The sequence below is a fragment of the Oncorhynchus keta genome, chromosome 14 (assembly GCF_023373465.1).
Source record: "Oncorhynchus keta strain PuntledgeMale-10-30-2019 chromosome 14, Oket_V2, whole genome shotgun sequence".
NCBI lineage: Eukaryota > Metazoa > Chordata > Actinopteri > Salmoniformes > Salmonidae > Oncorhynchus > Oncorhynchus keta.
In genome coordinates, this window is record NC_068434.1 from 17,644,778 (window position 1) to 17,655,435 (window position 10,658).

Below are 10,658 nucleotides of genomic sequence, written 5' to 3' on the forward strand. Positions count from 1 at the left end.
AGCATTCCTAGCCTAACCCCGGGGGGGTCCAGATAACCAGATGTTCGTGCCTTACGCAGTCCGCTCCGATGACGTTTTTGCTGGCCCACCATGGTCCCTGACGTCACCGCATTCGTCGAGGCTTGCACGGTGTGTGCACAAAACAAGACCACTCAACAAGCTGCCGCTGGTCTCCTCCAACCTCTGCCTATCCCTCACCACATCCCTCATCCCTGGTCCCACAAACTTTTGAATGGTACTGTACATCTATCTCTTATTATAAAAATCAATGATTGTACTAAGGTGTGCCATGCATTTATCCTGAAATTGGTCCCAAAGTTACCTGGCTCAATCATCTTTTCAGGTCCAATTCAAAATGTAATGAGGTCAAGAAGTATGAATGAGTAGCCTACAGACTGAAAATATTGGCTCTCAGCATCATTCCTTTGTTTTACCTGAAACTGGAGGTTATTCTATCTATGAATCTCTCTGTCTCTCTATATCTATCTCTTCTTCCCCCTTCTCTCAAGGGGGAAGATGTTTTTCATACCCTCTCACTGCCTGTTTCATCTCCTGTGTCTGCAGGTCCTTGTGCTCTCCTTCCCAATCAGGGCCCTTGAATTCTCTTCAAGGCCTCCCTCTCACCTTCTGCCACATTCACTACCAAAGCCAGTCTAACAAAGACCCAAGGCTGAGGCACAGCGAGAAGAGAGAGAGAGAGAGAGAGAGAGAGAGAGAGAGAGAGAGAGAGAGAGAGAGAGAGAGAGAGAACGTAGGGATGGATTGGGAAAGATGGAGAAAGAGAGAAGGAGAGAAAAGAGAGCAAGGGACAGATTGAACGTGTACGGGAGGAATGCAGGACCAAATTAGATCCTCTTGGAGTACAGACACTGAATTAATTCCAAAGAGAATATTGCATTGTCTTCCCCCCCACCCCCCTCTGCATTGGGACACAGAGCAGTGTTATTTTCCCTGGGCTGGCATCCCTATTCCTATTTTCTTTCTGCAGATAGTCCCTGGCTACTGATACCGCTGGCATCAATGCTTTCTCTCTATTTATTCTGCTCATGCTGTTGCTATTGCAGCAGCTCCAGCACTGTAAATGTGCTCAAATAAGCTAAAAGAGCTCCAGTTTTTTTTGTGGTGGGACATTAGCCATATTTGACAAATATACAGTAGAAAGAGCATTGTATGGCTGAAACACATTGAAACAATGTATGCAAAATATCATATCTTATATTGACCAAATCATATTTTACAGGTCGGGAATAGATCGGGAAGGATAGGAGTTCATGACATTTAAGGTGAGAGGAACTTTCTAAGTCATCAAAATGTGAACTATAGGGACTTTAATGTGTTGCTATGAGGAACATTTTCTGTTACCCACTACCATGTGACCATAATAACGGCGTTTTGCCACTGAACGCCCCTTCCCATCTGTTTCCACTGCACATACAGCCAATGGAAGTTGCTGGCGGCCTCTTGAAACACTTGGCCTGCATTGAGAGATCCAAAAACCTGCATTTTTTAAATTCAAACTGTGGTTGGAAATGAGTTTGCTGATTAAGTCCACTACGCTCTGAAGCTTTTTGTCAGTTGGTTCTAACTGCATAATAGATTGCAAAAAAAATGTTTTATGAGCATGGCCTTTTTTCTATTACAGCATACTGGATGACTGTCATTAATATTCCATGTAATCAGCTCAATATCAATAGGTTTAGGTCAGGCAACACATAGCAGCTGTGAGTATTTCTGGATAAGTCTCGAAGAGATTTGCACACCTGGATTTTAAAATATTTGCACATTATTCTTTTAAATATTCTTCAAGCTCTGTCAAGTTTATTGTTGATCATTGCTAAACAGCCATTTTCAAGTCATTACATAGATTTTTAAGCCGATTTAAGTCAAAATTGTAACTAAGCCAGTCAGGAACATTCAATAGCGTCTTGGTAAGCAACTTCCGTGTATATTTGGCATTGTGTTTTAGGTTATTGTCCTGCTGAAAGGTGACTTTGTCTCACGGTGTCTGTTGGAAAATAGAAAACAATATTTTGCCTGTGCTTAGCTTTTCCATTTGTTTTTATCCTAAAAAACTCCCTCGTCCTTGCCGATGACAAGCACACACATAACATGATTCAGGCACCACCATGCTTGAAAATATAAAGAGTGGTACTTAGTGATGTTTTGTTGGATGTTCCCCAAACGCTTTGTATTCAGGATATAGAGTTAATTTCTTTGCCACATTTTTTGCAGTTGATAGCAAGCTGTCCAGGCCCTGAGGCAGCAAAGCAGCCCCAAACCATGATGCTCCGTCCACCATAGTTTACAGTTTGGATGAGGTTTTGATGTTGGTGTGCTGTGCCTTTTTTTCTCCAAACATGGTGTTGTGTGTCCAAACAACACAACTTTAGTTTAATCTGTCCACAGAATATTTTGCCAGTAGCGCTGTGGAAGAAAGATCCAGGTGTTATTTTGCGAACTTCATAAGTGCAGCAATGTGTTTTTTTTGGATACCAGTGGCTTCTTCCATGGTGTCCTCCCATGAACATCATTCTTGTTTAGTGTTTTACGTATTGTAGACTCGTCAACAGAGATATTAGCATCTAAGTCTTTAGCTGACACTCTAGGATTCTTCTTAACCTCATTGAGCATTCTGCGCTGTGCTATTGCAGTCATCTTTGCAGGACGGCCACTCCGATGGAGAGTAGCAACAGTGCTGAAATTTCTCCATATATAGACATTTTGTCTTACCGTGGACTGACATTTAGAGATAATTTTGTAACCCTTTCCAGCTTTATGCAAGGCAACAATTCTTAATCTTAGGTCTTCTGAGATCTCTTTTGTTTGAGGCATTTTTCTTCTCAGGCAATGCTTCTTGTGAATAGCAAACTCAAATTTTGTGAGTGTTTTTTATGAGGCAGCTCTAACCAAAATCTCCAATCTCATCTCATTGATTCGATTCCAGCTTAGTTGACTCCTGACTCCAAATAGCTTTTGGAGAAGTCATTAGCCTTGGGGTTCACATACTTTTCCCAACCTACACTGTGAATGTTTAAATGATGTATTCAATATAGACAAGAAAAATACAATAATTTGTAGGTTATTAGTTTAAGCACACCGTATGTGTCTATTGTTGTGACTTAGATGAAGATCAGATGAAGATCCGATAAAATTGTATTTTAAATAATGCAGAAATCCAGGTAATTCCAAAGGGTTCACATACTTTTTCTTGCCAGTGTATGGCAAAATAACACAGAATATGGCTAATTAAACTGTAACTAACTTCCTCATAATTGGAAGGACCACTTCCATGTACTCTTTAAATTGGGCACACATTAAACAACATCATGAATTGTTTTGCGAATGGAACCGATGAATTGCGGCAACCTAGTAACATACCATGAATTCAAAGTATTCAGACCCCTTCCCTTTTTCCAAATGTAATTACTGTAACGGCGTTTGTCTGTTGAAGGAGAAGCGGACCAAACTGCAGCGTGGTGGTTACTCATGTTCTTTAACCTGTTAGTCCACTAGGGGCATTATTTCATTTTTGGATAAAAAGACGTGCCCGTTTTAAGCGCAATATTTTGTCACGAAAAGATGCTCGACTATGCTTGGAATTGATAGTTTTGGAAAGAAGACACTGACGTTTCCAGAACTGCAAAGATTTTCACTGTGAGTGCCGTTGAACAAAAGCTTCAGGCAAAACCAAGATGTTTGAGCGCCCAGGAAATGAACAGGATTTCTGAAGCTACGTTTTCCATGATCGACTTATATGGCTGTGAATGCGACAGGAATGAACGGACACTTTCTATCGTTTCCCCAAGGTGTCTGCAGCATTGTGACGTATTTGTAGGCATATCATTGGAAGATTGACCATAAGAGACTACAATTGCCAAGTGTCCCGCACGGTGTCTGCGTGGAAATTGGTGCGCAAAAGTCAGCTACCAGTATTTTTCCATCCGAATCAGAGAAGAATGCAGGCTTCCAGGGACGACATTTCAATGAAGAGATATATGACAAAACACCTTGAGGATTGATTCAAACAACGTTTTCCATGTTTCAGTCGATATTATGGAGTTAATTCGGAAAAAAGTTTGACGTGTAGGTGACTGAATTTTCGGTTAGTTTCGGTAGCCAAATGCATAGTAACAAAACGGAACGGTGTGTCCTACACAATAATCTTTCAGGAAAAACTGGACATCTGCTATGTAACTGAGAGTCTCCTCATTGAAACATCTGAAGTTCTTCAAAGGTAAATTATTTTATTTGATCCCTTTGCTGGTTTTTGTGAATATGTTGCGTGCTAAATGCTAACGCTAAATGCTAAGCTAGCTATCACCACTCTTACACAAATTATTGATTTTCTCTGGTTCTAAAGCATATTTTGAAAATCTGAGACGACAGGATTGTTAAGAAAAGGATAAGCTTGAGAGCAGGCATATTTCTTTCATTTTATTTGCGATTTTTAGAAATCGCTAACGTTGCGTTATGGTAATGAGCTTGAGGCTGTAGTAACGCGACCGCATGCGGGATGGGGCGGACTATGAGGTTAATGTAGAATAGCGATACATGAAATAACTAATATAAATACAAAAACAACAAACAGAATGTAAAAACCTATACAGCCTGTCTGGTGAACAACTACACAGAGACAGGAACAATCACCCACGAAATACACAGTGAAACCCAGGCTACCAAAATATGGTTCCCAATCAGAGACAACGAGAATCACTTGACTCTGATTGAGAACCGCCTCAGGCAGCCAAGCCTATGCTAGACACCCCCCTAATCAGCCACAATCCCAATGCCTACAAAAAACCCAATACGACAACACAATAAACTCATGTCACACCCTGGCCTGAACAAATAATTAAAGAAAACACAAAATACTAAGACCAATGCGTGACAATTACTATACAGTCTTATTCTAAAATGGATTAAATAAGCTGTTTTCCTCATCAATCTACACACAATACCCCATAATAACAAAGCGGAAAATAGGTTTTTAAAAACAGAAATACCTTATTTACATACGTTTTCAGACCTTTTGCTATGAGACTCGAAATTGAGCTCAGGTGCATCCTGTTTCCATGGATCATCCTTGAGATGTCCACCTGTGGTAAATTCAATTGATTGGACATGATTTGGAACGGCACACACCTGTCTATATAATGTCCCACAGTTGACAGTGCATGTCAGTGCAATAACAAAGCTATGAGGTCGGAAGAATTGTCCGTAGATCTCAGAGACGGGATTGTGTCGAGGCACAGATCTGGGGAAGGGTACAACACATTTCTGGAGTATTGATGGTCCCCGAGAACACAGTGGCCTCCATCATTCATAAATGGTAGAAGCTTGGAACCTAAATACTCTCAGACCATGACAAACAAGATTCTCTGGTCTGATGAAACCAAGATTGAACTCTTTGGCCTGAATGCCAAGCGTCACATCTGGAGGAAACCTGGCACCATGTTTTTCAGTGGCAGGGACTGGGAGACTAGTCAGGATCGAGACAAAGATGAATGGAGCAAAGTAGAGAGAGATTCTTGATGAAAACCTGCTCCAGGGTGCTCAGGGCCTCAGACTGGGGAGAGCATTCACCTTTCAACAGGACAACAACCCTAAGCACACAGCCAAGACAACACAGGAGTGCCTTCGGGATAAGTTTCTGAATGTTCTTGAATGGCCCAGCCAGAGCCCGGACTTGAACCCGATCAAACATCTCTGGAGAGATCTGAAAATAGCCATGCAGCAACGCTGCCCATCCGACCTAACAGAGCTTGAAAGGATCTGCAGAGAAGAATGGGAGAAACTCCCCAAATACAGGTGTGCCAAGCTTGCAGAGTCATACCCAAAAATACTTTAGGCTTGTATAAATAGTGAAGAGAACAACTCCCTGTGGTACACCTTCATCCAGATCAAGAAATCCAGACTTAACACCATCAATCATGATGGCCTGAATTTTGTCACTAAGATAATCATGAAACCATGAACTGGCGTCGGAGCTCAGGCCTATCGAGGACAACTTATTCAATAAAATATCATGATCAACAGTATCAGAAGCTTTTGACAGATCCACAATCAAAGCAGCACGGTTAGTGTATAAAGCATGGACAAAATCATAAACAACTAAAGTGGTTGCTTTAATAGGGCTATGCCCAGGCCTAAACTCTGATTGGTTTACCTTCAAAATAAAATTTCAGATAAAAAAAGAGCAAAGTTGTACATTCACCAAAAATTTAAGAATCTCAGCTTGACAAAGGAAGCCTTGAAATGGGGCGATAATTATTAAGATCGCTACTATCCCTGCCCTTATGGAGTGGTAGAACAAGAGCTGATTTACATACTTTTGGAATATTTCCTTAAAACCATGTTAAGTAGAACATGTGAGTTATTGAGCCAACAATGATGGGTGCTGCACACTTAAGCAGACCGGGTTCCAATTGGCATTTGCATTTCTCTACAAGTAGGGTAAGTCAACATGTTCTTTCTACTTGCGCACGCACACGCACTCACACTTACACACACAGAAATCAGTACCATGGACAACCACATTACATTTTGCTTACGTTGATTTGACTAAATTGTTTTTGGAATCTTTTAGTTCTCACCGTATTAGACTAAGCAGAGGTGATTTGATGATGTTGAAATGGTGCTGGAATTAGTGGAAGCAGCTCCTGTTTTCGTTGGAGCATGCGGTAACTCTCTGCTGTTCTAAATCAATAGCTGTTTAGAAGTCCCAAAATGTCTGAAACATTAACTTGATTGACCATGCTGAAGGTCATGTAACGTTTATGACATGCAATATGCTTTGTGGATGCCATGCAACAAAGGTGTGGTTTGAATTCATTCTGCCACTATGTCTTGTTATTGTCTCGGCCTTAGGCCTATACAGTGGGGAGAACAAGTATACAAAGTGTGTAGAGGTCTGTAATTCTTATCATACGTACACTTCAACCGTGAGAGACGGAATCTAAAATGTAATCCCTATTTAATCCCTGATGTCCTTACACAGCTCTCTGGTCTTGGCCATTGTGGAGAGGTTGGAGTCTGTTTGATTGAGTGTGTGGACAGGTGTCTTTTATACAGCTAACGAGTTCAAACAGGTGCGGTTAATACAGGTAATGAGTGAAGAACAGGAGGGCTTCTAAAAGAAAGATTAACAGGTCTGTGAGAGCCGGAATTCTTACTGGTTGGTAGGTGATCAAATACTTACAAATTAATTACTTAAAAATCATACAATGTGATTTTCTGGATTTTTGTTTTAGATTCCGTCTCTCACAGTTGAAGTGTACATATGATAAAAATGACAGACCTCTATATGCTTTGTAAGTAGGAAAACCTGCAAAATCGGCAGTGTATCAAATACTTGTTCTCCCCACTGTATATATAAAACCAAAAACAGGTGTAGACCTTACAGTGGAAAGCTTAATTATCACAGTGTCAAGGCATGTCAACTAACAGGTTATAGCGCAAACAAGTGAATTATCACAACACATACAGTGCCTTGCGAAAGTATTCGGCCCCCTTGAACTTTGCGACCTTTTGCCACATTTCAGGCTTCAAACATAAAGATATAAAACTGTATTTTTTTGTGAAGAATCAACAACAAGTGGGACACAATCATGAAGTGGAACGACATTTATTGGATATTTCAAACTTTTTTAACAAATCATAAAACTGAAAAATTGGGTGTGCAAAATTATTCTACCCCCTTAAGTTAATACTTTGTAGCGCCACCTTTTGCTGCGATTACAGCTGTAAGTCGCTTGGGGTATGTCTCTATCAGTTTTGCACATCGAGAGACTGAAATTTTCCCCCATTCCTCCTTGCAAAACAGCTCGAGCTCAGTGAGGTTGGATGGAGAGCATTTGTGAACAGCAGTTTTCAGTTCTTTCCACAGATGTTCAGGTCTGGACTTTGACTTGGCCATTCTAACACCTGGATATGTTTATTTTTGAACCATTCCATTGTAGATTTTGCTGGAAGACAAATCTCCATCCCAGTCTCAGGTCTTTTGCAGACTCCATCAGGTTTTCTTCCAGAATGGTCCTGTATTTGGCTCCATCCATCTTCCCATCAATTTTAACCATCTTCCCTGTCCCTGCTGAAGAAAAGCAGGCCCAAACCATGATGCTGCCACCACCATGTTTGACAGTGGTGATGGTGTGTTCAGGGTGATGAGCTGTGTTGCTTTTACGCCAAACATAACGTTTTGCATTGTTGCCAAAAAGTTCAATTTTGGTTTCATCTGACGAGAGCACCTTCTTCCACATGTTTGGTGTGTCTCCCAGGTGGTTTGTGGCAAACTTTAAAGACACTGTTTATGGATATCTTTAAGAAATGGCTTTCTTCTTGCCACTCTTCCATAAATGCCAGATTTGTGCAATATACGACTGATTGTTATCCTATGGACAGAGTCTCCCACCTCAGCTGTAGATCTCTGCAGTTCATCCAGAGTGATCATGGGCCTCTTGGCTGCATCTCTGATCAGTCTTCTCCTTGTGTGAGCTGAAAGTTTAGAGGGACGGCCAGGTCTTGGTAGATTTGCAGTGGTCTGATACTCCTTCCATTTCAATATTATCGCTTGCACAGTGCTCCTTGGGATGTTTAAAGCTTGGGAAATCTTTTTGTATCCAAATCCGGCTTTAAACTACTTCACAACAGTATCTCGGACCTGCCTGGTGTGTTCCTTGTTCTTCATGATGCTCTCTGCGCTTTTAACGGACCTCTGAGACTATCACAGTGCAGGTGCATTTATACGGAGACTTGATTACACACAGGTGGATTGTATTTATCATCATTAGTCATTTAGGTCAACATTGGATCATTCAGAGATCCTCACTGAACTTCTGGAGAGAGTTTGCTGCACTGAAAGTAAAGGGGCTGAATAATTTTGCACGCCCAATTTTTCAGTTTTTGAATTGTTAAAAAAGTTTGAAATATCCAATAAATGTCGTTCCACTTCATGATTGTGTCCCATTTGTTGTTGATTCTTCACAAAAAAATACAGTTTTATATCTTTATGTTTGAAGCCTGAAATGTGGCAAAAGGTCGCAAAGTTCAAGGGGGCCGAATACTTTCGCAAGGCACTGTATGTTGTAATAGGGCTTTTTTTCTGTCTTGTTTCCCCAGTGATTTTATCCATGCACCGTTAATGCTTCACACAGTTTCCTCCTCAGAGGGACACCTGGCAGGGTGCCTCTGTTCTTCAAACAGTTTTGTTTACCTTCTGTTTGGGCAGTTAAGTACGCCTTGCCTTTCAAGCAGTGGCAAAGAACCTAATTGTCATACTGTAGTAAAAGTAAAGATACAGTACCTTAATAGAAAACGACTCAAGTAAAGGTGAAAGTCACCCAGTAAAGTAGTGCTTGAGTAAAAGTATAAAAGTATTTGGTTTGAAATATACTTAAGCTTAAAAGTAAATGTAATTGCTAGAATATATAAGTATCAAAAGTAAAAGTATAAATAATTTCAAATTCCTTACAATATACTAAGTGAACCAGACGGCACAATTATTATTTTTATATTTTTCTGGATTGAAGCACACTCCAACACTCACACATAATTTACAAATTAAGCATTTGTGTTTAGTGAGTCTGCAAGATCAGAGGCAGGACATTCAAAATGTAACAAGTACTTTTAGGTGTCAGGGAAAATAAATGGAGTGAAGTAAAAATTGTCAAAAATATAAATAGTAAAGTAAAGTACATATACCTAAAAAAAAGACTTAAGTGGTACTTTAAAGTATTTTTACTTAACTACTTCACACCACTCCTTTCAAGGCCCCATCTCGGTTCTTGTTTTGGCATAATTTCTGGTGTTAGCATACTAATATTTCCTTGGGTAATTGTTGTTGATTAAATGCACACTTGTGTTGTTTACGTTTTACAGGAAAAGTATGGTATCCCCATGGTGATGTTTGGCCCCTCATGCTGTGTAGTAACCCTGAGGCGGTGCTCTTAATGTGTGCTAAGTCAAGCCATCAAAATACGGCCCTGGTTTCAGCCTTGCACATACAGTATCTGAAGGCCTGCTTGATTCACCACCACAAGGCCATATATCAACACAGGGGGGATGGGTGAGGACTATATTTCTCGCAGCACAAAGATCAATATGCCGTGCACCCACATGAGACAACCAGATTTACAACATAACAGTGTGAGCTATGAACACATCCTCTCCTTCTTTCTCCTCCCCACCCTGACAATCAGAGAACAGGGGATCCACCATCTTCAGACAAGCGTATCAATTCAGTTCAAAGGAAATCAGCGGCATCAATGCATTATAATGTCTATTTAAAGGCTGTTAAAGGTCTGATTATTGACACATGTAATGCTATTTTGTGTTATTTACAGGCAATAGAAGTAAGCTTGATTTTTTTGATTAGAGTTTGATTCAGGACCAATCAACATGCTTTGTCAATTCCTCCATTTAGTCAACAATCTGAAAGGCAGTAACCTCAGTCTAGACATCTATCCTAAAATACAATCTACCCAAAATATATTTAGCTACACTTGAGTCACACAGACATTAGCCAACTATTTGGTATATCCTAATGGCAGAGGGTAGTAGTAATGCCCTTGTTTAGAAGAAGAGCTCATGTGAGTCCCTCTGGTTGAAGCTGTTGACCACCTGACAGTGAAGTTCCTCAACCCAGCCAAACCAATAATTAA